The 25440-nt window shown below is 44.5% G+C and overlaps 1 pseudogene; it reads right to left on the reverse strand.

Moving 5' to 3' along the window:
* Positions 1–1239: 1239 nt before the first annotated feature.
* Positions 1240–25440, reverse strand: part of LOC120804903 — a 33578-nt pseudogene continuing 9377 nt past the window's right edge.

The raw sequence follows: 25440 nt of genomic DNA on the forward strand, positions 1-25440 counted from the left end.
TCCCTTTCTTCACACAGCCGACCGGCCACATCGAGAAGTGGGTGTGAACGTCCAGTCGTCAGTTACGGAAAGTTACAGAAATGACGTCTCTGTGTCCGACGTCTGACAGATGTCAGAAAGGTGTTTGGGGGGGGGTTTCTGAAGTTTCGCGACCGCCCGACAAGAAGTGCGGACGGGGTATAAAACCTGCCTAACCATGAAGTGAGTGAACTGATCTTCATGTGTAAAATTGGTGGGGTGCTCCTTTAATGTTCATGCTGCATTAGATTAGGTTTCAAATCTCCATTTTGAGGGTAAAAACCACCCCAGCCAGTCAAATGACTATAGGCTATAGCATGCAAACTTAAACTTTTGGCCAGTAAGGTGTAATCGCAACCCCTTTAATTTAGAGTGAAAAGACTCAACCGCATTCATTTAACATCTGTCTTTTGGAAAAGAAACCTTTTCGCTTTAATCAGTGCGTCGACTTACACCAGCTTGCTCGTGCTCACTGCAACTAAGACTCATTTTTCAGCCGCACACCTCATTCTACATTTTACTTATGGGCATATCATACTAGTTTAAATTCACTGACCTGCAGCTACATTTATTAATCATTTTAAACATTTATTTATTTATTTGGCTATTTGCTACTGTGTCTTCCGTTTCATTTGGTCTAGACTTTGTGCCCTGAGGCATGAGCTCTAAAACCTGAGTGAGAAGCAAATGAAAGAATACTTGTTCCCCCTCATGTTTGCCTCTGACGCCCTGCACCCCCACCCACCCCACTACCTGGTGCTAAAGCCAGGGGGGTGTGGGGGTGGGTTCAACACGGCTCCCAGACTGTGTGGCATTCCTGAAATGTGTGCTAGCTCACTGCTGCCCCTGTTCCCAGCCCCCCCCCCTCTTCCCGGCAAGAAACTTTCCCCTTTCACTCTGTGCTGCTCCACCACCACTACACACACACACACACACACACACACACACACACACACACACACACACACGCTAAAGCGGATTACAGTACATCTTATCATAAATGGATAAGGAGGACTAGAAGTTACTCAAAGTCCTTGTCAAAAACAAGGGTTAAACATTTTGGCAAAAGGTTGTTTATCATGTTTGACAAACGTTATTTTTTACTGTATAAAAATGCATCTCAGCCGCATTAACTTCATACATTCACAGTAACAAGACATGATTTCAGACAGATTCCCTTTCAATTCCTCCAAAAGGCCGATGGAGGCAATAAAAAGGGAACTAGAGTTCATCATTCTTATCTGGAAGGCAGAGAGTCATGGGTCAGGCACTTTTTATTCGCAACCCCATCAGGAGGCGGAGCGAAGTTAAAACACTGACTCGAGTTGGTCTTTCCTTACAAGAAGGGGTGGGTTAAGACCATCTCTACGTATGTTGGCTCTGTGAAAGCAAAACTATTGGCAACCAAACCAAAGTACACCATGGAGCCCCAAGCTCCCACACAACTTTTCCCCCAAACACACTCATACACCAGCCATTCTAGACATCCCCCACCAACCCCCCTAAGCCCACCCGGGTTTCCTCCTGCTAATCCAGAAATGGAAACCAAACAAGTAATCTGTGGTCTGTTTGATTCAGTACTGAGCTTCGGAGAGCGTCGCTGCCACGTACACTCCTGATGGGGAACACAGAGAGAAAACTGCCAGTGCCCAATGCACCCCATTGACCCTTTAAATCACTAGCCCCTTTTATACAGCCTGTTCAAGGCAGGAGTGTTAGCAGGTACGAACATGGAATTTGTGTTTGTGTGTGTGTGTGTGTGTGTGTGTGTGTGTGTGTGTGTGTGTGGGGGGGGCTGCCTCTAAGCCGGCAGCGGAGGCAGACACAGAACCGGATCGACGTCTGCGATATAGTCGGATCTCTGTTTAGAAGGGGCAAGTGAGCCCCTCTTTACTGTCCTCAAGTGTTATTTATCAGTCGGCTCCCTGTCATTACCGCCCTCTGTTCTCTGCTTTTGAGTCTGGCAAGGATGTATTGCCCCTCATTTCTGAACCGGTAGGGGCGTGTTTCAGAGGGTCTGGAGTCTGTTAGTTTTGGAGCAAGGCTCATCCCTAATTGACGGTTTGGTAGGAGTGACCAGGAGTTTATTGTCGGGCTTTGGTTTGGGGGGGAAGAACAGAGGAGTTACATAAAATCCCACAATCTAATCTCTTTTATTCGTTCCCAGATCCTGTGGAAATACATGGTTAGAAGATATTCATGATGGGAAAAAAAAAAAAAAAAACACAAATTTTTAATCTGTTTCCCAACTGCGGTAAGAATTTGGCATCACACATTTTGTACAGCCGTCTCATCTCTGAATCTTGAACTTGTATAAACTGCAAAACCCTGCTTTTTGCAAACATACCACAATCTTGGAAATCGGCCTTCATGACCATATCTAGAGGATCTTTGCTCAAGCTCTGACATGGATGTGACTTTACTATTTCAATAAGAAAAGGGCTATTTTAAAAATAAATACTATCTTAAGTACTATGGCCACACACAGCTCAGGCAGACATGACCCCCACCCCCATCGGGAAGAGCAGGGGTCGAACCCTGATCGTCTGCTGCTCTGCAAAACCACTCAGCTTCGGCAAGCACCTGGCTCACCGCTCGCTCCTTAGACGCCGCCGCAGGCGGGCTTGCGCCGCAGAGTGGACAGCCTGATAGAAATGACGTGGGGTCAGATCCACTGACAACCTCATGCCGCAACACACGAGAATGCGGTGTATATTAGTGGGACATACGTATACCACATGTGCACATACGGATTCACAGATGTGCGCGAGCACAGAGCTGACCTCACCCGCGCCCCGGTGAACGCTCTCATCCCCTCAACTCCACATTCCACACTTGATAATGTCTTCACCAGGCTGCATACCACGTATTGTCGCTGTGCTTTGTCTTTTATTGTTGTCGTTGTTTGGAGCCTCTGTCTCTTGGGACTTGCAGGTCACATGGTGCGGAGGGGGGTGAGATGCGGTCGTGTGACACAGGGCTGGATACCTTCGGAGACCACTGTTTAACCCCTCCCCGGATGGGAGAAGGAAACTGAATGAAAAAAAAAAAAAAAAAAAAAAGGAACTGGAAGAACATGTCACCAAGCTCGCATTCGGCATGTGTTTATATTGCATTCGCACACTGCCTGTATTTAACTTAAATGTATTAAATGTGTGTTAAGCACGCGGACTGATAAAATAGCAATAGGTTGTTATAGGACTAGCAGTAGCAGCCCGGCGGATGTTTAGGATGTTAACCCTCAGAGTCAAAGTACAGCAGATAGTGATTGGGTTAAATTCTATCAAAAATGGTAAGATCACCTCATTTGACCGCATTTTTTTGACTAATAAAAAACGCTCATCCCAAGTGATGTATAGTCAAAATCATACAGTGTGATCCAAACACGCGATAGGCTTTGCAGCCACGGGACTTTAAGCACCATCAGTTGTGACAGTGAATGAATGAAGGGTGAAACAAAAATCAAGCATCGTTTGTGAGAACAGACTGAATTCTTGTCCCCGGAGCTATCATGAGCACGTAAATGTTAAGATGAGCTGAAATACCGAATACCATACAAATATTAGTTTGTATAATAGTTAGAAATTGTAGTAGTTAAAATTTTGGAAGAAAAAAAAACCAACAGTAGTTTTATATGAAATGATGCTTCTGAGAAACTCAGCCAAGTAATCATCATGCTAATACGTGAGCGTTAGCCTGGGAAAACTAGTAGAAAAAAATACTTTTCTCGGGGCTGGATGGTTGCCGAGACCAAAGGCAGCCCTCTCAGCCCCCGCGGCGTGGAGGCCTTGCTGTTGATTGGATTGGCTGACGGTTGACGGTGGCCTGGCAGGAAAGCTGGATGTAGCAAACACAAAGATAAACCCGCATTCACCGTTAGATTTATTGTTGTGATTGTGCCTACTCCCGGCTTTTTGCAAAGTTGAAAAAGTTGTTTAGGTTCACGAGCACATGCCAGGTCACATAAAAAAAAAAAAAAAGTATTCTATAGTATTTGTGTTGACAGAATTAAGACAGTGAGGTGTTTTTTGTTGCGTTAGCTCTGGACTCCAGCTAACTAGATTTCAAATTAAACAGTGAACATCGCCAAAACAAGGGTTGTTTACATCTACTTCGGCTGAGTTGCTACGTGTAGGAACTGTAACTATTTTTACGCATGACTTTAGTGGATCAAAATTTATGGCACAGGAATCGTATTTAACATCTGGTGTCAAATCTTTTGCAGTTGCTGACCCACAGACCGCAGGGGACACTTGGCGAATTCCCTGGTGCTGCAGCCTCGTTCAATGTTTGCTCATCTCAAGGGCTCTTTGCCTTCAGCCTGGTCTTTAAATACTTACACCCTGAAAAGTAAGTTTAAACTGTGTGTATATATATATATATATATTAATATAGAGTATAAAATACTTAAAGTACTTTTGAATCCACTTCTTTAATTCCTTTAATCATGAGTGCGCAGTATGGATCCGGCACACATTCAAAAACGGATATTAACAGAATGCGATATTTTACAGTAGACTAAGAAAAGTCACAAACTGTTTGTTACTGAACTAATTCATGTACATTTTTTTTGTCCCCTGCTGTAACGTATAAGTTATGGGTTGCGGATGCAGTCGCACCATTTGGCCTGAAAACGTATTGCCTTGGACTTGGGAGTCAGTTTTGCCGTCTGCCTTCTGGTGTCGAAGATTTGTTTTGGACTCAATTGTCGTCAGACTGGAACAGAGGACGGTTATAACAAGCAAGACTCGTTTAAGGAAGAGACTGTTAAAATAGGGAAAGGTCAAATGGGGTAAAAGCCTGATGCCTAACAAAACTGAGATCTTAGTCCCAATGTAAGTCTATGGGCTGTAGTATTAGAGACACTGGTTCTAATGGCGCCATTTGTTGTTGGTTTTCTATCTGAAAATGTAGCAATTAACAGGAAACACACTTTTACACGTGTTCTAATGATCCGGGTTTTCTTTCGAATGCCTTTTATGTGAGTCTGCGCCCCAACATATCCCTCTGCGGATGAATTTCTGAAGGCTAGTTGTTAGATTTGTCGTGCTGTTTATTCCGTTACGTGCCGTTAAAATTCATGTACATTTGCTGTGTTTATATAATTGATTATATGCATTTCGGCTGCGCGAGGCAAATGAAACGCATTTCTACGTGTACTACAAATATGGTGATTTTTTTTTTTTCGTGTTACAACTTTGCACTTTTAACGTCAAAATGTTGATGAGAAGACATTTTTTGGCACAAACCTAATAATTACTGAGAGCACCACTGGCAAAGAGAAACCAGTCATATGGCACACGTTATCAGTCACTGAATGGTGGTAATCATGTGATTACACCTTTAACACCCAAGGTAATTATCAGGCAGCAGAAAGCACCAATGAAATGCGTATGATAACATTTTACGATGTGCCCTTTTGTCCCTCATCCAAAACACAATCCCCCCCGATGCGTGGCAGCAAATTCCTGACATAGCCTTCCAGATCGCTGACTTTAAAGCTGCGAATAGGCCAGAGGAGGAAGGAAGACGAAGGGGGACTAAAATTAGAAACACAAACAGAAAGGTTGTCACCGCAGAGCGGGTGACAAGAGTACAGGTTGAGCCGCCCCTGCAGCTTTCTTTTCCCTGCTCCGTTAGCACAATCAGTCCAGGGACGCACAATAATGTCCTGGCCATGACAGGTTGGACCTTTGTCCTCTTTATGATTAACCGCTGTTGATCTGGGAAATAAAGGACTTGCTACTATTCCAGTTATTGCAGAAACCTGAATCGTAGTGGGAGCCCAGCTCTGAGGAACAACAGAGGACAGGGGTAGAATTCAAGGATTTATGGCTCTAGCCTGGTGATGATACTGGGCCGTAATCTTTATTATATGTTGATCAGTTTTCACAGTGTTGTTAGGCTAGTAAAACATTGATACTGGCGAGCAGAAACTTCTTTTTTTGAATATCTGGTGGACGTGGCAGTGTGTGAAGACCTAGAGATTAAAAAAAAAAAAAGTCATTCCTTTTATCTGTTCTCTGTTTCCCCTTCTCTCGCAGCAGCGCAGGTTTTTATTAATCTCTAACCTTTTCGAGCTCTAATCTTTCAACTCGGTGTCAGGAGAATGTTTCGCACAACCTAGAGATATTATTTATCATGTGCTGCGGAGTTGAAGGGAGGCAGGAGGGACATGAGGTCACGTGTACACGCCATCATCCGGGCGAGACATCGCTGCACTTATTCCACGGGCTCCCTCGCCACAGAGCCCTTCTCCGTTGCTGAAGGGCGACCCCCGCTGCAACCCACGCCGCGCCGGCCTGCCTCCATGTACAACTCAGTGTGATGCATTTGTCAGTGTGTAACACTTATTGTTGACCGCGCCGGTCATCTTGTACTCCTGCTCTACAGAGGGTCAGTTCACACGGTTTTTACGCTCTTATTTGGTTCCCTGACAACTTGAGGTTTGCTCAAATTCTCCCTCCCTAAACAAACAGCCTTAAAACATTTCTTTTTCTGTTATATTTCATCAATGAGTATCGCATCTCTTGCAACTGAATAATTTACGCACCCTCCTGTGGGCTTGTTGTCAATTGCTATTATCATTTTCTGCTCTTCTTTCCCTTGCCTTTTTAATTTTCATCTAAAAACACAATGAGTGTGAATATAAATAAAGATTGACTTCAATTTCGCCGGATAGACTCCGTGTTCTGGGTTGTCGGGACCCCACGAATGGGGTCTGGGGATAGATCTGATGGGCTATCAAGACGATACACCTTAACCCGATTCGAGCCAAAAAACCCAAAAAACCAGTATGTCTGCAGGTTGCGGTCAGTTTCTCGTCTCCTGCACCTTCATCAGACCTATGGTTTAATGTGCCCAAGAGATTCTGATCAAATTATGACAAATATGAGAAGAAAAGCTGCATAAATGTAAGAGATTGTAGAAATTTTAATAATGGTAATATAAGTGAGCCTAACTGTGCAAAAAAAAAACCCAAAAAACCCCACAACAGATTAGTGCTTGTGCAAATATTACAGCAATACCTGTAAAGTTACTATAGGTCAGAATGACTTACTGTCAAGACTGTTTCCATATATAATCTCATAGCGCCCCCGAGTGCTCGCATGTTGTTACTACACCACGAAAAAAAAAAAAACCGCTTGAGAAAAGTTGATCATCCCAACGTGTACCCCCACGGAGGCAGCAGCTAGAGGTTTATACATAGATGTCACACACACACACACACACACACACACACAGTGATGACACAGTAAATCTTCATGAAGCTTCCCGAGAGCATAAAGCATTCATTAAAAACGTTAAATGCCAGCCTAAATGATTCAACTTCTCTATGAGCTGTGACCAAATTAATCACAGTGTGGCAAATCGGGGAGATGAGGCGCCTATTAAAATGTATAGCACGGATTTCTCGCGAGGAGCAGCTATAAAAACCTGCAGCCAAAACTGTAATAGCCAATAACTTTTGCAAATTGGCTGGCTTTAGATTGAATAAATAGCGTTCTTATTTTAATTACCCCAAATGAATGGTTCGGATTAACTATCTGCTAAAGAAACTACTCGGGGAGACATTGAAATGCAAAGATAAATCTCTTAATTATTCAGAGTTTTACAGTTGCTTTTCTTCATCAAAGAGTTTGGAAAAAACTATTTATTTATTCTCTCGAAATTAAAAAAAAACAAACTCCTCTTTCAACTTCATTTACCAGGCAAAAACAATGTAGTGTGGGCAGAGCTGCGCATCTCCGGTGGCCAATTTCTGGATTTGAGACATAACTCTGGGGATTAGCTGGAAGAGCAGTTAATTGCTTTAAACCAATGACGCCGAATTAATCCTTTGATTTTTTGGACTCCTTTTGTGATTAGAGCGAGAGTGAGGGAAGAATGGAGGGGGGGGGGTAATGGAGAGGGAGAAGAAGAAACCACCACCTGACGACGACTCCGGCAGCGACGGCTAGGCCAACAGTCTCCCCATCAGGAGGTAATGATGTGAAACCTGTAATCTACAGGGGGCGGGAAGTGCTGAGGGAGATCAGATGACTAATTACACTCCGCTCTGAAGCCTGAAGCAGTGCACTCTGGGAGAGAGTGCAGGTCAGAGGAGGGCTGAGCCCCGGCAGGGAGGCTCCGATCATCCGGCCAAGCAGCGTATCGAACAGACCCAACTTATTTTAGTTTCCATTTTCTGACTCAGCAGGTGGTGGGTAAGTGTCTGTCTGTGTGTGTGTGCGTGTGTGTTCACAAGGTTGAACAGGGATCTCGGGTCCCATCATGTTGTTTTTATCCTATAAGGCTGCCTCCATCTCTATCTGCGAGAAGAGAGTGACTTCTTAAAGGTTTTGCCATCACTGTTTCATGTCAGAGAGCTGTTTCTATGACAACGGAGCTGGGATTTCTGCGAAACAAGAAAACCTGAGAAACGAGACCGTACCCTCACAGTGAGCGTCTCTGCGAAGAGAGACTGTTTCGGCTGATTCCTTTTTTCCTCCAGGTCCAGTTCAGGGGTTGAGTCCAGATCAACGCAGCGACTAGCAGAACCCCTGAGGTCATATTTTGGACACGGAAAGTCAAGTAGACCACGTGCTTGGTGTTCTAGCGGTTTAAATCACTGCTGCTGAGTGACTGACGATAACAGTGGCTAGGGATTCTGCCTGTTCCGCAATATCGGTGTCATGCTAGGAACATGGGAGGGGAAAGATAGCAGAAGTAACTTAGAAAAAAGCGTTATGGCGTTTTTAACCCCTTAACAAATTCCCCCATTATTGTGCACAAGCCCAAAAATAACGTACCAAAAATTGAAAGGTAACTCTTTATTTTTCATAACGAAAAGGTCAAGAGTGTAAGAGATATCGAACCAACGTTACAGAGGCACTAACATAGTAAAAATAAATACATATTTATTTATCGCCTATTTTTTTTGGCATAAAAAAGGGAATACGAGGCCTGTAGACCTTTTGGGTGGAAAGCACTTTGGAGCCACAAGTCTGAACCAATTGTGTCTCAACAGCTGTTGCAGTGATTTGATCCTAAAATGCTGTGAAGAGATAGAATTTGAGAGACTTAGGTCTGTCAAACAACGTGTAATTTGCCAAGATTGTGTGAAGATGGAGTTTGGAACAGACCAAAACACAACAACCAAAGCCGAAGCATCCCACCGGGGGGTGGACGGTGTATTTCGAAAGGTTAAAAACATCGACATCTATCACAACCTGCGCATTCGGAACTTTCGGAAGCGTTGCAAATACCACACTTGGGGGGGGACTGTTCATAAAATTTCAATACGACCTGCCGCTTGCACCATGCGTCGCAAAAGGCAGGAAGGGCCCACTGTGGAAAATTTCACGCACATACCCTGAGATAATGTTTAAGATGTGGTAATTACCAGGCCAAAAACAACTCTTGCGATTGGGAGGGGTTTGGGTACAGGTCAGGGTCAGGGTTCGGGGAATGAGCCCAGTCAACGTGACAGTGCTGACGGGAAAACGGACGGGGGTCTCTTCCGTGCTCTACAACCCCGCAGCAGGGAGGAGATGTGTCGGCGCATGCGGACCCCAGCCCTGTGTGCCGCCACACAGACTGAAAAAACCCGTGTCTGCGCTTTTCGGCAAAGTATTAAAGTGTGTCTCATAGTCAGACTACATTAACATTTGTCAGCGGCGTGGCAAACTAAACATTGATTTCTGTGGCCCCTCGTCTTACAGACTAACTTTCACAATTGCGTCACTCTTTGAGCTGCGCATTCGATTTTATGAGCCCGCCCGGACTCTTTTTATGAGCTGGGACGGTCAGCTGGGTCAGTCAGTAGGGGGTCAAAATATTCACCTCTCGCGTGGCTTTTGACTCCACCCATTGATGTTTAACCCCACCACTGTGACGGTTTTATTTGTTTCCCAGCATGTACCCGTCCGAAAAACGCTTGAATGGCTAAAATGTCAACTTACGCTCGAAAGGGAGGCCGGTCTGTCCCCTCTGCCGCTCCCGGTTACTCCGTGTCCTCCTGAGGGCCCGGGACCAGACTGTTTTCCTGGGTGAGGGCCGAGAGGGAGGCCAAAGCCGTGAACCAAGTCTTCCGGTAGGCGTGGAGGTGAGCAGAGGAGCTCTGAGGAGTTCTACGAGGCCTCTGGAAGGGAAAAGGGAGAGACAAACGTTTTTGGCTTGCGCTGTGGTAAATACTCCTGCATTGTGTATGATTCAAGTGTAGATTCATAGCTTTTTTTTTTAAATATATAGAAGTGAGGTACGTGTTTAATGACCAGGAAGCAGGTGTGCACACACACACAAACACACAGGAGTGACCAGCTATTATTCGTTGAGGTCACAAATGCAACAGACTTCAGACTTTCAACCCATAGAGGTCAGTACAACAAAGCTTTTCTGCCACTGAGGATTTACTATGGAGTTGCCATACAGGAGTTACATCCTTAATCCTAACCTGATCTTTATTTCAACCTCTGAATTATCCTTCCAAAAGGGGAATCCATCCTTAGTCGGCCTTATCATGTGACACAACTCTTTGTTATGTTTGTATGCATCGTCCGTTTGTGATGTGAAACGTGAAAATTTAAAAAAATGCATCATGTACTTGGGTTAGTCAGTTCCTACATTTCCCAGGTTGCCTTTTGACGCCCCCCTGCCCCCCCAATGCTAATCGTTACAAGCTTGCTGCTTTGAAAGGTGGACATATGTCATCTAAAAACAGTATAGCCAGCTACGCAGGCATGTGTCTGTAATTGCTACCACCCCCCTCAGTCAAAACAAGCCATCTCTAATGGCTGTATTATGTTTCTGTACACCGAGGCTACTGTTGACAGAGAATTTAATCCGCTATAATTGTGTCTTTTCTCCCTGTGTAACCGCTCTCGCAGTCAGTTCTGAGGGACTGACCAAAATCTTTTGTTTTTGCAACAAGATCCATTTTTGGCCACGCCAGAAACGTAGCGTGATGCCCAGCCATCTGTGTTCGGCCAGTTATTCATAAGAAGAAATAAGAAACAAACAACATAAAGCCCAGCAAGGGTGGAATGTTCCTATATTAACTGTTTTAAAAAAAATAAGAATCAATTTTCCTTAAAGCCTAAAGCACAGTTATTCATTTATACCTGCTCCTTCTGCGGATGTTTGATCCCCATAAGCTCAGAAACATGCAAACATAGACACATGCACAGGCAGGAGAGCTGACATGCAGCAGCTTGGCACACTCCCGTAGGTAGAGCCATCTCTCAACTGAGGAGGACTCATGGGCAACAGAAAGGAGCCAGACACGTCTCTCCCCCTCCCCTCCCTCCCCCTCTCTCCCACCTGTCCGTCAGAAAAGACTCGAGCCTTAAGTGTGTGTGATGCTCCCATCAGCCTAATTACCAGGGTGGAGTGAAGCACAACACTTCAGCAACAGCTCTCCAAATGTCCTCTACTGCCACACACTGCCATCCCCTACGGGATAAATGTGTGTGTGTGTGTGTGTGTGTGTGTGTGTGTGTGTGTGTGTGTGTGTGTGTGTGTGTGTGCCAAGGTGCTCTTTGCTTATTGAGTCAGTCTGTGGGCGTAGGCATTAACGTTTGACTGTTTAAATAAGTGTGCCTGTGCATCAAAAATTAACGTTTAGAGTTTATTAAACCGCGTTAACGTTCTCTCTCTCCCCCTGTGGGGGGGGGGCTTTGAAAGATAAGTTCTGGCCAAATTCTGACCTCCTGCCAAGATCCGAATTCGTCCAGAGCTCAGGAGATCGTTAAGAAGTACGTGGACGGCTGAGCCCTACGCCCATGCGCGGACGTGGGACGTGTCCTCCCATGACCACGCGCATTAATCCGCCGCCATGACAGCCGCCACTCTTCTGGGTGGGTGTTCCACACAGTTTTTTGCAATGCAGCCTCCGGTCGCCGCGGCACGAGCCAGGCCCGGCACTGATGCTGGGTGGTGAGGCCTGGTCCTCCGATCCACTTCCGGTGCGTCCCAAAAGGTGCCGGATGGGACTGATGTCAGGGCTCTGTGCAGGCCAGTGAAGTAAGGGGCCCTGGCACGTTGAAACAGGAAAGGACCCTCCCCAGACTGTTGCAGAAATGTTGGAAGCACCCTCTTGTCTAAAATATGGAGATTTTCTTTAAAGGGATAAGGCTGGTAATATTCTATATTTTTGTTATTGCCAAAAAAGCAGAGCCAACATTTTCATCTCTCAGTACTGTCCCTTTTTAAAAAGGCAAAATATTTTTCCTTAAACAGCTGGGCACTGTAGTTTTTTTTGTTTTTTTTTAAATCAAAGGGAGTAAACAGTCCATTTGTTGGGAACTATTTTCAGCCGCAGATTAATGCACATTTGGTGCTCTATAGTGAGTATTTATAGAGCGGCAGGATGGTCTATGTGGGATTGACTAAAATAAACTACAGTGCCTGTGTTAATGCCAATGAAGAAAAATGCCACCAGGTATTAAAAAAAAATGTGTTGCCACAGTGATGTGTTGCCATAGTTTGCGGACAACAGTGGAGCTCTGTGGCAAAGAGGAACAAGAAATCTCAGGCTTTGGGCAGATACTTGTTAGCAGGACCAAGTCATTGCTGGTTTCGGACTTCTCACGGAATTTGTTAACAATAAAGAGGGGGGGGAAAAATGAAAGCCCCAGACTTATCCTTTAATTTGAATTAAAGGCCTTAGCCCAAAACATGAAAAAAACAACAGTACACAAAAGTAAAAATAAATAATTAAGGAAATAACAATAAAATGAAGTAAAAATGAAATAGAGCAAATGAGAGTGAGGGATACCTTGGCTGAGACAAACTGCTCCCATTTGTTCTCAGTGGATCTCCCCTTGTTTCCCCCCCGGCGTCTTCATCGTGGTTGTGCCTCGGCCGGGGGTCTCTGCGAATGGAAAATAACAGCCGCCTTCGTGATACATTGATCACTCCGGTGACCTTCTGCGACTCGCTGCTAGTCGAGACCGGCCTTCGAGGCAGAGACAGCCCGAGAGTCGCTCCAGCAGCCATCAAAGTCATAATTCATCCTATCATAAAAAAAAACAAAACAAAACAAAACAAAACCGTACAGTGTTTGAGATTGATGCCCGGCATCCAAGCTGCCCACCTGGTGGAGGGCCCAGCAGTGTTGAACCTTGTGATAAGGTTTCATTTCATCATCTCCTTGTCTTCCTGTACAGTAATACCTCAGCTGGATCATTTGGCCTGTAAAGCTTAAGACTTTCTGGGAAATTGGATTTGAAGCTGAGTGAAGGCCCTGGAGGCTCAAACATGACGACGTCTGGGAACAAAAAAAAAAAAAATCTTCATGTAGCTCTTTCCCCTCCCTTTCCTTTCGTTCCTGCCTTTTCTTTTTCATTTTTCCATCAATTATTCAAGGCTTACAGTGGTGTGCAATAATATTTCTGTACGACATTCTACAAGGAGCCATTGTGACTGAATGAGGACCAGTCGCCTTTCAGCTTTATGAATTCATCAGTTCTCCCGGTCCAGGTCTCCTCTGACACTTGAGGAAGCTGCAGCGCTGCAGCCCTTATACTTCCTGCCTCTATTATTACCATCAAAAGCAACGGAAAAAGGAACCTGACAGATTGAGTGTAGGAGAAAGATCGTAAAGATCATCATACATCAATATCAAGGAAAGAAAAAAAAAAAAAAAAAGAGATGTAAAGAGGGAACCTTGGCAAGAACTGCCTTTGAGGAATTACAGTAGACTACAGATGCAATGTATCAGCAGTCCTGTGGGTTGTGGGGGGGGGGGCGATGGAAGAATGCAATCTCCTCGCTAAGCCTGGACCCCCTCCGGAGCTCGGGACTTTATATTTCATCCAGCACTGTCAGCCGGCGCCCGCGGCACCCGATCACCACCACCACCACCACCACCACCACCCTTCGTCACCGGGCCCTCTAGCGCACCGATCCGTCTCCTCAGGTGGCTTCGCTCAAGAACAGTGCGGCTCTGACGGAAGTTGCTCATCGGTCAGCCCGCAGAGGTCAGCGCCGTGATGAGCCAATGGGCTGATGGACAGGTCACTCATGCTGCTGCGTTTCAGCCCCTGGACTGAGGCTCCACGGAATCACGCTTTAACAGCATATGGCAGTTCATGTGCTACGTACGGTGCTTTTTTGAGAGCATGGAAACAATCGCTGCCATAATCCTAGTGCTCCATGTGCTTTTTGCCTCTCACTGCTCACTGTGAATGAGCACTGTCTTAAATCCTTGAAGGATTATTAATTCATAAACATATATGTTACACAGGTCAGGTTCTGAGAACACCTTCTCCCTGTGTAGGATGAAAAAGAGTTAAATCTTATTTGGTCCGTAAGAGCAAATCAACAAGAGGGTCTGATTAGGTGGGTTTTTATTTATTTATTTTTTTTTTACATAGAAATCTTAGGCAGCTTGAAAAGCCAACGCCGTATCCATGTATTTGCTCTAACTGATCTCTGGTCAGTTGAGTGTGTGGGTGGTAATAACCTTTGCGACCCCAGCAGGCGGTGAGGGGGCGCCAATTCTGCCGGAGCAATCGAGGATCAAGGCCTTCGGCGGCCGATTCCGACAGCAGAGCCGGCAGTAGATGACCTCCCTGCAACAGCACACAAAGACATGAACTTCAACATCTATCTGACGTTTGTTTGCCTGGAAGAGTCCTTCAGACAAACAGACACATCTGTATCATCCCCTTTCAATCCAGGCCTCTCAAGAAAACTCTCTCTTAACATCAAATATGTATGTACAGAACATTTTTTTCAGAAGGTGTCACGATTCCCGCTATTACCTTGGCACGAGAAAGTTCGGTAACCTCTGGTCAAAATCTCTGTTACTGTGAATAGTTGAGAGCGTAAAAGATCACCCGGATTTCCAAAAAGGCGTGAAGTTAGAGATGACACTTTTTTTCTTTCATATTTTCATATTTCAAGCAATGATTTTTTTTTAGATTTCCATCTTTTTACACTTTCTCAATAACAAGAAAAGGACAAACAAAAGTGTGGGCGTCCTGCACGGTCAGTACCTTAGAAACACCCTTTTGCAGGTATCACAGCTTGTAAATGCCTTTTGCAGCAGCTAAGTCTTTCAGTTCTTGTTTCGGGGATTTTTGCCCATGTCTCCCTTGCAAAAGGCTTCTAGTTCTGAGAGATTCTCGGGCTGTCCTGCATGCACTGCTCTGTTGAGGTTTATCCACAGATTTCAGCTTGCACCTCTCGAGGTAGTCCATTGTGGATTTTGAGGCGTGTTTAGGATCATTATCCCGTGGTGGAAGCGGTGCTCTCTTTGTCTTCAGTTCCCCCCCCCCCATTCTTCCCTCTGCCAGTGAAAAGTCCCCCGTGCCACTGGCTGCAACACAAGCCCAAAGCATGATCGATCCACCCCCGTGCTAAACAGTTGGAGAGGAGTTCATTTCATGAAATTCTGCACCAGACATTGACCATTGTGGCCAGAAAGTTCTACTTTAACTTCATCGGTCCACGGGACTTGTTTCCAAAATACGTCAGGTTCGTTTAGATGTTGCAAACGTCTGAAGCTGAATTTTGTGGTGAAGGACACGGGAAAGGTTTTCGTCTGATGACTCTTCCATGAAGGTAATAGTTGTGCAGGTGTCACCACTTCAGAGTCTGCTGCATCGTCCTGAAGGTCTTTTGCAGTCAAACGGGGGGTCCGACTTGCCTTTCTGGAAATTTCATGAGCAGCTCTCTCTGTAGTTTTCTCGCTCTTCCAAGCCTCAACTTGACCTCCGCTGTTCCTGTTAACTGCCATTTCTTAATTACATTACGAACTGAGGAAACAGGTGCCTAAAAGTACTTTGCTATCTCCTTATAACCTTCTCCGGCTTTGTGGGCATCAATTACTTTAATTTTCAGAGTGCTAGGCAGCTACTTAAAGGAGCCCATGGCTGCTGATTGATGGGACAAGGTTTGAGGAGTCAGAGTATTTATAAAGCTTTGAAATTTGCATCACTTGGCCTTTCCTAACGATGACTGCGAACAAGCTATAGCCCTAACGAGCTAATTAATGCCTGAGACCTTGGTGAAAGTTTTCGGAGCTCAAATCTCTCGGGATGCCCAAACTTTTGTGTGGTGCTCCTTTCCTGTTTTTCACCCTAAAAATTGTACAAAACAAAAAATAATACACTAATTTTGCTCGAAACGGTGAAAAGAATGTTCCATCTTTAACTTTATGCCTTTTGGAGATCAGTTCATTTTCTGCTCACTTAACTATTCAGAGCAACAGAACTTTTGAGCCGGGTGGCGCCAACTTTTTTCATGCTACTGTATATGAAATTATATATTCAGAGCAATATATAATCTAGGTGAAAGAGTAAAAGATTCTCTTGAAAAAAACTACCCGATTAAATAAACATAGACCGTTTGCATTGTACGGTATGTCTTTCTGAAGCTCTGCGTCGCTGCCACCAAGATAAATTGCAGTGGAGTTATTGTGTTTTATGAAATGCCTCTGATTCTGGTCCGCCCTGCAAAACCAATTACAGCCGACATCCTTCATTTCCAGGCGAGACTTTTATTGAAGGTAAAATGAGTGGATGGAAGCACTGACAGCGGAAGGCCCAACTCTTCAAGAGACGCTGTGGCGGGAACAAATGCAAAACATGCCATCTCTCTATAAGCTTGGTTACACTGTCACCTGCAGTCAAGCGGCGCTGTCCGTCACCCCGACACTTTCACGCTGGGAGGTTTTATGACCACATCCATTCCCCTGGTCTCTCCTAACACATCAAACGCAATATGAATTCCGCCTCCTTTTCTGCCTCGCTCCCCACTCCGCACAAATGCTGCTGCCCCGGGACGCTCCGAGCTCTTTTCATTATCGACGAGGCCATTTGTCTGCCGGGCGGATAGTCTGCTAGATTAGGATCTGTCAGATGTCAGGTAACAGGCCTTTGAACGGGGGTCGCTATTTTCCACGGGTCTTGCCAGAAAACAAGGCTGCGGTCTGTTAGCGGCAATAACACAGTGTCGGAGGAAATGCATGTTGAGTAGGAGCTGGTGTGTAATGAACGCAGGCTGTAGAGAAAATTTGTCCCCGTGGAATAGTGCGCAGACAAATGTTAAGCATGGAGGATTCCTGCCTCTGTGAAGATGAGGGAACACCTGCTTGCCTGTTAAGCATGTGTTATTAGTATGTAGATTATTATTAAACGGTACCATAGCGATGGGAGGCGGACAGACGAGTGACTCCGTTGCTCTTCCAAAAATGCCCGATGAAGTGAATCAGCACCGTTTGTAAATGCACCGATCAGTTAAATGAGGACCTTACTCGTGTCTGCAATGGCTTCATGCAGACCTGTGCACATGAGACTCGAGCTCTGGACTTAAGTCTGTTGGCAAAAATGAAGGCTTGACTTGGAGCTGACTACGCTGAGACTCGCTAAAAGGCCTTGGGCTAGTGGGATCGAATATTGGTATAAACTCTTATGGCTTAGACTTTGTTTCTCTTCGTCGACTTGAAGTTTGACCATTCTTTTGGCGAGTGGGCTCCTATTTCTTCTGTATGTCGTACTCTACTAGAACACTCATGAGGGGGCACGAACACACACACACACACTCACACACACACACACACACACACACACACACACACACACACACACACACACACACACACAAACACACACACACACAAACATATAACAAAAATAGAAAGGTGGAAAAAACTAGAAAAGAACATCTGAATATCTACAATTCCATGGCAACTGGGCAAAATCCACCTGCTGATTCAGACCATGTGGTACGATTGAAATCCCCAGAACAGCTACTAAATGGACTAAATGTGGTGAGACGGTTTTCTCGACCACTGTTTCTGAGAGCGGACTGAGAGCAGCTGCAGCGAACGTCAGCACTTACTAACTATCGATACACAGGTACAAATCAATCACAGGCCGGTTGAAAGCTGTTAATTTAATGTGTGTGAAACTACTGAAGACACACCAGCAACAACACTGTACTGTGATATCAAGCATTCATGAATTGTTAACACACGTCAAGGGCAGCATTAAAGTTATAAATAAAAACCCTTATATCAGCTCACATGTACATTATGGTGTATTATAAACCATATTAAAATTTTATGTCCTATTTATAAATGCTAGTCTTGTTCTAGACCTCTGCAGTATAATGAAAATTTATACTTAGGTGACGGCCATTTAATTCAATTATTACACATGAATGCTAAATGGGACAAAATAAGTGTTACCACGTTGGGCAAAACAAGTGCAAAAGAAATCTCGTCTGTTAAAAAGACTGCACAACAGGCATCTCCTAGTGTGAGAGCTGAAACGTTCCTGCTTTGCCATTTAATCCTTTTCAACCACGTTACACTTGTCCCGGCATAATGTGTGATATGCACTTTTGAGCGCTGCACTTTTGTTCAAAAGCTGGTCCTTGTGGATTGTAGGCGGCGTTGCCACCGAATCCTCTGTGCAAGATCAAAGCAACGCAGAGCCCTCGCAGAGCAGAAAAACCCTAAATGTTGTTTTTGTGAACGTGGGTTTTGAGTGTTTTTAGTGTCAGCCAAGTCTCTAACAAGGCAGATTTGTCAGGGAAAAACTTTTTCTGACACGTTTCTCAGAAAGGTTAGCGCCGGTTCACGCGGCATCAAAGGAGCCTGGTGTATGGAAGAAATACAAAATGAAAGCATCAGGAGTATATGTCATTGTTAGATGTTTTGCATTAAATATTCAGCCATATGCCTGTTTGTTTTTCTCTGATGTTTGCTGAGCTGTAGGGACACATCTGTTTGACATGAAACACACAGATGACTGACAGAAAAGTGCAGTGATTCCTTAAAATCAAATGCTTTTCAAAAGGTCTCACCTTGTTCCTTCACTGCGACGCAGGGTGTGGCCAGTCTTTTGAAAATGACCTCAAAACCCTATGCCCTCATTTAAACAAGGAGGGAATCCAGTTTGATCGTGATGATGGGAGCAGATATGCCCATGTTATAACCACAGGACACGGAGCGTACAGTTCAGATTTTTCCAGCTTTACCTCTATACACCACAACAACCGCACCTAAAAGCTGACACATGGTTACGTACAACACAACAACTGCGCGGGCACTGCTTGTTCGAATGTTATATACTGAACCTGACGGTTTGAGGGGCAAAGCAAAAGAGCAGCTGCGTCACACACAAAGGTAACGTACAACATGCAATAATTTGTACAACATACAACAGCCTCTATCCTTGGAAGAAGAATCCCTGTAGACCTGCAAGAGGTGGTCAAAGGTAGCCGCAGCACAAAGTTTAAATTCCCGCACACTGTCAGCACCAAGTTCATTGACATTCTATGCCTGACGTGCAGTGGGTCTACGACTGAAACTTAAAAAAAATATATTTTCTGGGCCTCTAATGCCTTTATAAGAAAGCTAGTAGCAGAGAGATGACAGGAAATGAGGGGAGTGAGAGATGGAGCCAGACATAAAACAAAGATCCCAGACTAGACGCAAGCCAGGGACGTTGCAGTTCGTAGTCGGCGCCTTAAACCTCTAGGCCACCAGGCTGCTTAGTGCCGACAGGCATTTAAACTTTCTTTTGCAATATTAAGAAAAAAGTATGTAAGTAAAGTAAATAAAGTATAAAATGAGGGAATCCAAAAAGTTTAGAAAGAGTTTTCCGGCAAAGTGCAACAGAGTTTGGAGCGAGGACCCTCGTTCCTGTAGAAATCTAACTCTAGTTCTTGTTCAGAGCAAAGTGAGAGTATACAGTATACATTGTACTGTATATCCTACGTGCTGTAATGAAGCTGATAAACTAAGCCAGAGGGAGACACTGCAAGACGAAATGAAACAGGACTGATGCGAGTTGTCGCCTCACCCCTCTGAATCGCTGCCTGAGTCAGAGGAGAAACCGGGAAGTCGTGGCTCCCTTCTTGGCCTCTCCTCCTCCGCCCCTGCTCCCCCTGTTCCTCTTCCTGCAGGAGGTGGACGTAGCTCTGGCCCCGCCCATGCCAAACGCCTGCAAAGCAGACACATACAAGTGACAGTCATAAATGCGTGGCGTCACCCGAGTGCTTTAATCAAGATATATGTTCACGTTCCAACAGCCAACATGACAGAAATGAAAAAGCAAAAAACAAAAAACAAAAACATAATGCACATAAACCACAAATGTCAAGCCTGCACATCAATCTCCCGCCTTCGTCAGAGACATAAAAATACCATCAAAGCTGGTGAGTTATGGTCAGAAGTACTCACACGTCATTAAAATGATCCCTCACAACCATGCAAGCACAAACACACACACACTGTAAATCATCCAATCAGAGCAGGCCAAAGCTGCAGGCAGGCACAAATGACACCTAACTAGAGCATTATGGGAGAAACGTGTTACATCTGGTCAGATTAATGACTTCGTTGCGGGCGGTCTGGTCTTAAACCATCACCTTTCCTCAAATACTGTTTCCTTGTTTTTCCTCATAGCGTACGCGTAATTACCTTTCGCATTAAAGCCGCCCTGGAAATTTGAAGGGCGCTCGCGCAGAAGCGACTGTTGAGGTGACTCTGCCAAGAGAGCGGCTGAGCTAACCCACCTCTGTGCTTCTCCTCGGCCGTTTCATGTGCGTGGCGTTCCCTCCCGTGAGTGGAGGGGCCAGAGAAAAGCAGGCCAAAGTGCAGGCCGCCGCGAAAGCTCGACGCTGGGGCTGGAGAGTCAAGGCGGCGTAGACCGCGCCGGCGGTATCGTCCTTTATTGTGCGGGAGAGACCGGGATTCAGGGCACAATACTGAAGAGGGCTGTGTGTGCTTTAAAATGAAATGACGGTCGTGTTTCGGCTTAGATGGATGTTGGTGGTGGAGCAAGCTCAGCATTCAACAGGATTTTCAATATATGACTGTGGCTCTAAGATAAGCAGACATCAAATCACACAGACAATATCCAGGGAATAATGTGGGGATATAATTCAATATTATTGTTTATATACTTTCAGCGAAACTGTATCGAGATGATATGAAAACTGTGTTGTGTTTCCCCATATTCTGATGTCGAAATGAATGTAATTAAGATAAATATAAAAACAACAATGAGTCGTTTACAGGTGCCAAGTAAAGTTTTTTAGCATTTTTTGATGAGTGGACCCCTATTTTGTTTCTCTATTGTGCTTTGCTAGCACACTCGTGAGGACAATGAGGACACGCACTGTGCTCACATTATTAGGTACAGCCGTAAAATCTAATGCGATCCAAAAAAAAGCAAATCGGCCATTAACTCTGCCTTTTACATGGCAAACGGTGTTTAGCTTTCACTGTTAGAGAGGTATTCATTTAACTATACGTTTATTGTTAAGAAGCTTAAGAGGCTTCAACTTCCTGATTGTAAAGATTACAAGACAACGACGAGGAGAGCGAGGGTCAGAGCCGCTTGACCTTTCCTTCCCAGGCGAACGAGGTTTTTCTACCAGGGTGAAACCAGACGAGCAAAGGCACAAACGCCCGCACGTTCCAACCCTCTGCTGCCGCGGTTCTTATTTGTTATCTGGCGAGCAGCTGGCTGGTAATATTTTGCCCACAAGTGGAGCCGAGCCCTTCAGCCTACGCGGGGGGGGGGGGCAGCGAGCACTCGTGTTCCAGCATGCTAATTTGGCTCCATTCGGCGATACACTGATATTACTTTATTAATCTTCAGATGTGACATCCAAGTCCAAAATACGGCAGTCTTAATTAAAGTGTGTTTTCTACCAGCATTGCTAATGACTCGTAGCTTCAAATGTGAAAAAAAAAAAAAAAAAAAAAAAAGTTTTTCCCTGGAGTAGCTGCCGGCTGCCAAGAGTGTGGGAGGTGGCTCAGTGACCTTGCCTCAGACGTGACTAATTCTGTTAGCTCTTTGTGCCAAAGTGACGCTTTCATTTTAGTTCATCTAATGTTTTTGTTTTTTTTTAAACTGGTTAATATCTTCTAACTTGCAGGCGAGTGGGTGCCTTTCTGCCTGCGTCTGATGCACCACATGCACAACTGTGTGTGACAACAGCACCGGCTGTGCCCAGAGTGTAGCGCGCAAGCGGAACAACTGTGTGCTGAGGGGAAATTTGGTAGTGGTAGGAGAAAAAGCTGCCGAGCCAGTGACAGTCACGGCTGCAGTATTGTGGCGTAACGAGAAAATAAAAAGGCACTGAGAAGAAGCAATGTATCATCGATACGCAAACAAAGAAACTTTCGTGTTTGAAAGCCAAGCGGCCCTGAGGTGAAACTCCATAATGCCTTTTCTCATCACCACCGTCCATCCTTCCGACGAAGGACAAGTTATCCTTCTTTTGTGAGTGTGAGTCATGACCACAAATTAGAGGACGGCTCCAAAAGCCCGTTGAAGACGGCAACGCTCGGGACGAGGATCTGATGGGTGGTTAGAAATTGATTGCAATCCCAAAGAAAATTTAGGCTTTTCTGCACAGGGTGGCGGTGGAGGGGGACAGATTTTAACAGATCAGATCATGGGAGTCTTTGGATGGCAGCTTGTTGCCAGGCAACAAAAGAGATAGGGTTCGTGGTAGGTGAAGATGAGAACAACTAAAATACTGTGGCTCTACTCTGAATCTACTCATTGCCTCTATTCTCTCCCGATCATAAACTCCTATATGTGAATTTTGAATGCCCATGTTACGATAAAAAGGCATCAGCACGGTGAGTTATTCGCAGGGTGTGATACACGAGCCCCCTGCAGTGTGACGTGGACGAGTTCAAAAGCATTTGACAATCAAATCCCGATTATGAATCTAGAATAAGAATGCAACTTGGAAAGCATTGTCCGTCAGAGAAACAGGACTCGCGGTATTGTGTCGACAAGACAGAGGCGATGGCAGAGCAAGCTGGTGCGGGCATAGATGACAGAGCACTACAGGCACGGGTAAGAGCCAAAAACAACCCATTATGCTTTGCAGCATCTACTGAGACAAAGCGGGAGGGAAACGGCAGGGAACGCAAAACCAAACTGGACTCTCACGGTAGCCGCGCACCGGGTCATTTGGCGGATCATTGTGTGCCAGAGGCGGGTAACTGCACGGATGGATCGGTAAAACCCATAGAAATCAGGCCCAAGATGCAAAGGGAGTTAAACAAAAAAAATACCGCGTGTACACGTGACGTAAATAACACGATGACTGAGGTGCGGGAACCAATCGCATTTGAGTGAATATCTTTATATCTGTGTCCTAATTTCCATCTCATCTTTAAATGGAAGAAAAAGAGCCAATTACTACGTCTGTGTCTGTCCTTTGGGATTTTCTGAAATTATGTGACAAATCCCTGTTCTACAGAGGAGGATTAGGGCCTTTTGAAGTACATTATTTGACATTATGAAATATTATTATCCCATTTTTCTGATATTTTTGTGCTTTTATCTTTTTTATGAATTCTGACTTTATTTAAAGAACTCGATTTATTTTCACATAGCACTACTCTTCCTCCTAATGAAGGTCTCCAGACGTGAAATTCTCGTCTTTACTGGGACGACGCACAGGTTATTGTACCTACGTATACCTTGGCCACGTAGAGACAAGGAAAGAGATGAGCTGTGTTCAAATCATCCGATTTTTCAAAAGCTGTCTTTGCAATCAGTTTAAACTGATGCGCTGCAGCGAATAATTTGCATATGGATATGTATGAAGTGTATAGCTGTAAGGGTCAGTTCCACTGAGTCACACAAACACACACACACACACACACACACACACACACACACACACACACACACACACACACACACACACACACACACACACACACACACACACATGCACGCAAATATCTCACAAGTGCAGTTGGATACAGTTAGTCTGGAAAATTCAAAGACCTCGCTGTCAAGGGGTCTCATAGGGATCATTTCTACACTAGGGTCATTCCGTGTTGGAGCAGATAAGGCTCCATCTCCATCTCACACTTTGTGCAGAACTAGTCTATATCATGAACGGGTCCCAAAACCAAGCCCTGTAAAATATTCAAATCCTGCGTTTTCTTATTTTTTAAGCCCTCGATATGGTTTCGGTTTTATAGCCTCAAAAAGGCCTTATCTGGGAAGCCGTGTTTGGGCATTAGTATATCGACCTGTATTGTTCCTAGCTTCACCAAACGTTCCAGGATGGAAGACAGACACGCTCTCTGTATACCAAAATCAATGAAAAGCTGCACCGCATGAAATTTTATTTTTATTAAAGGCCCTAGATTTGGAAAAAAGTGCTAAAATTCCTAAACGAGGGTGATATGGAGGGTACTACAAACCCACAATTTGCACCCATATGATATATAGATCGTTTTCTTTTCTTCAAACACAATCTTATTTATTTTGTTCCAAAATTTGAAGTCTCACCACCAATGGACATGAAGATATGAATTGGTGGCATATTTTGCTCATTGTCATAATGGAAGGTGGGGTAGCTAGTAGGAACACAAGAACGTACATGGGAATTGCTTGATGTATGGTATATTAAGGGTACAAAGTGCCGATGTCCTTCACTTTTTCCTCCATAGAAAAATAGACATAGATTTGAGAGATATTTTAACCATGGCAGAAAATCGTCAATTTCACGATTACATTTTTTTAATGCCTCACTGTATCCATAACAATTGGTTTCCTGTGTGAGAGGAATTGTAAGATAAACATATTTTCAGTATGTCGACTGGAACAGAGGACATTTGAGGTGGGAACTGTGTCTCTGGATATTGAAAATAAGTGAAATATTTTGATAAAACCTCCGGTATGAGGTGATATGAGTGTTAACGTAAATGGCCCTCTCAAGCGCCAGTGGGAGTACCTAAATGTGTTCCCGCAAAAAAGTTGGATGTGTTTATACACGTAATATTACAGTGTGCGTCTTAGAAAGCTATATGTCGAAACTGTACATGTTATGCATGTTGAAGGATGACCACACAGCGAAATCATCAATAAATGCCCTTACATGTTGTCAAGAAAATGCCAAGCATGTACTAGATTCAGTCCTGTTGTTAGTAGGTAAGTTATATGGTTACAGGATAAATAGTTTTCATCACATGTAATTTCTACATAAATTCGGTTATAAAGTTTTTTGATTTTTTTTTTTATTGAGCATCACTTTAAAAAAAAAAGAAAAACATGGAATATATAAATTTAACCATTCCACTCAATATAGCATCTATCAGAGTTAATTTCTTTTTTCCATAACGAGGCCATGACATCAAAGAATATACCGTAGTTTGTATTCAGGACCAACAGTAAAGCCAGCCCACAGAAAACATGTATGTCAGAGGCTGGGACACACGTAAGTAGAGATAATAAGGAAAGACCCCGCGTCCTCATTATGGACGGTTTTTATCCAGAGGTGAAACTGCCTTTAACTATGTGTAATTTTCTGTGAAGGTAACATGGAAGGACACTGGGACCTTGTGCACTAAATGACCATACATTAAGCCATTCCCATGTACATGTTTCTATTCCTACTAGCCTCCCCACACACCATTTTGGTCCTGTGAAAATG

The sequence above is a fragment of the Xiphias gladius genome, chromosome 19 (genome assembly GCF_016859285.1).
Source record: "Xiphias gladius isolate SHS-SW01 ecotype Sanya breed wild chromosome 19, ASM1685928v1, whole genome shotgun sequence".
Classification (NCBI taxonomy): domain Eukaryota; kingdom Metazoa; phylum Chordata; class Actinopteri; order Istiophoriformes; family Xiphiidae; genus Xiphias; species Xiphias gladius.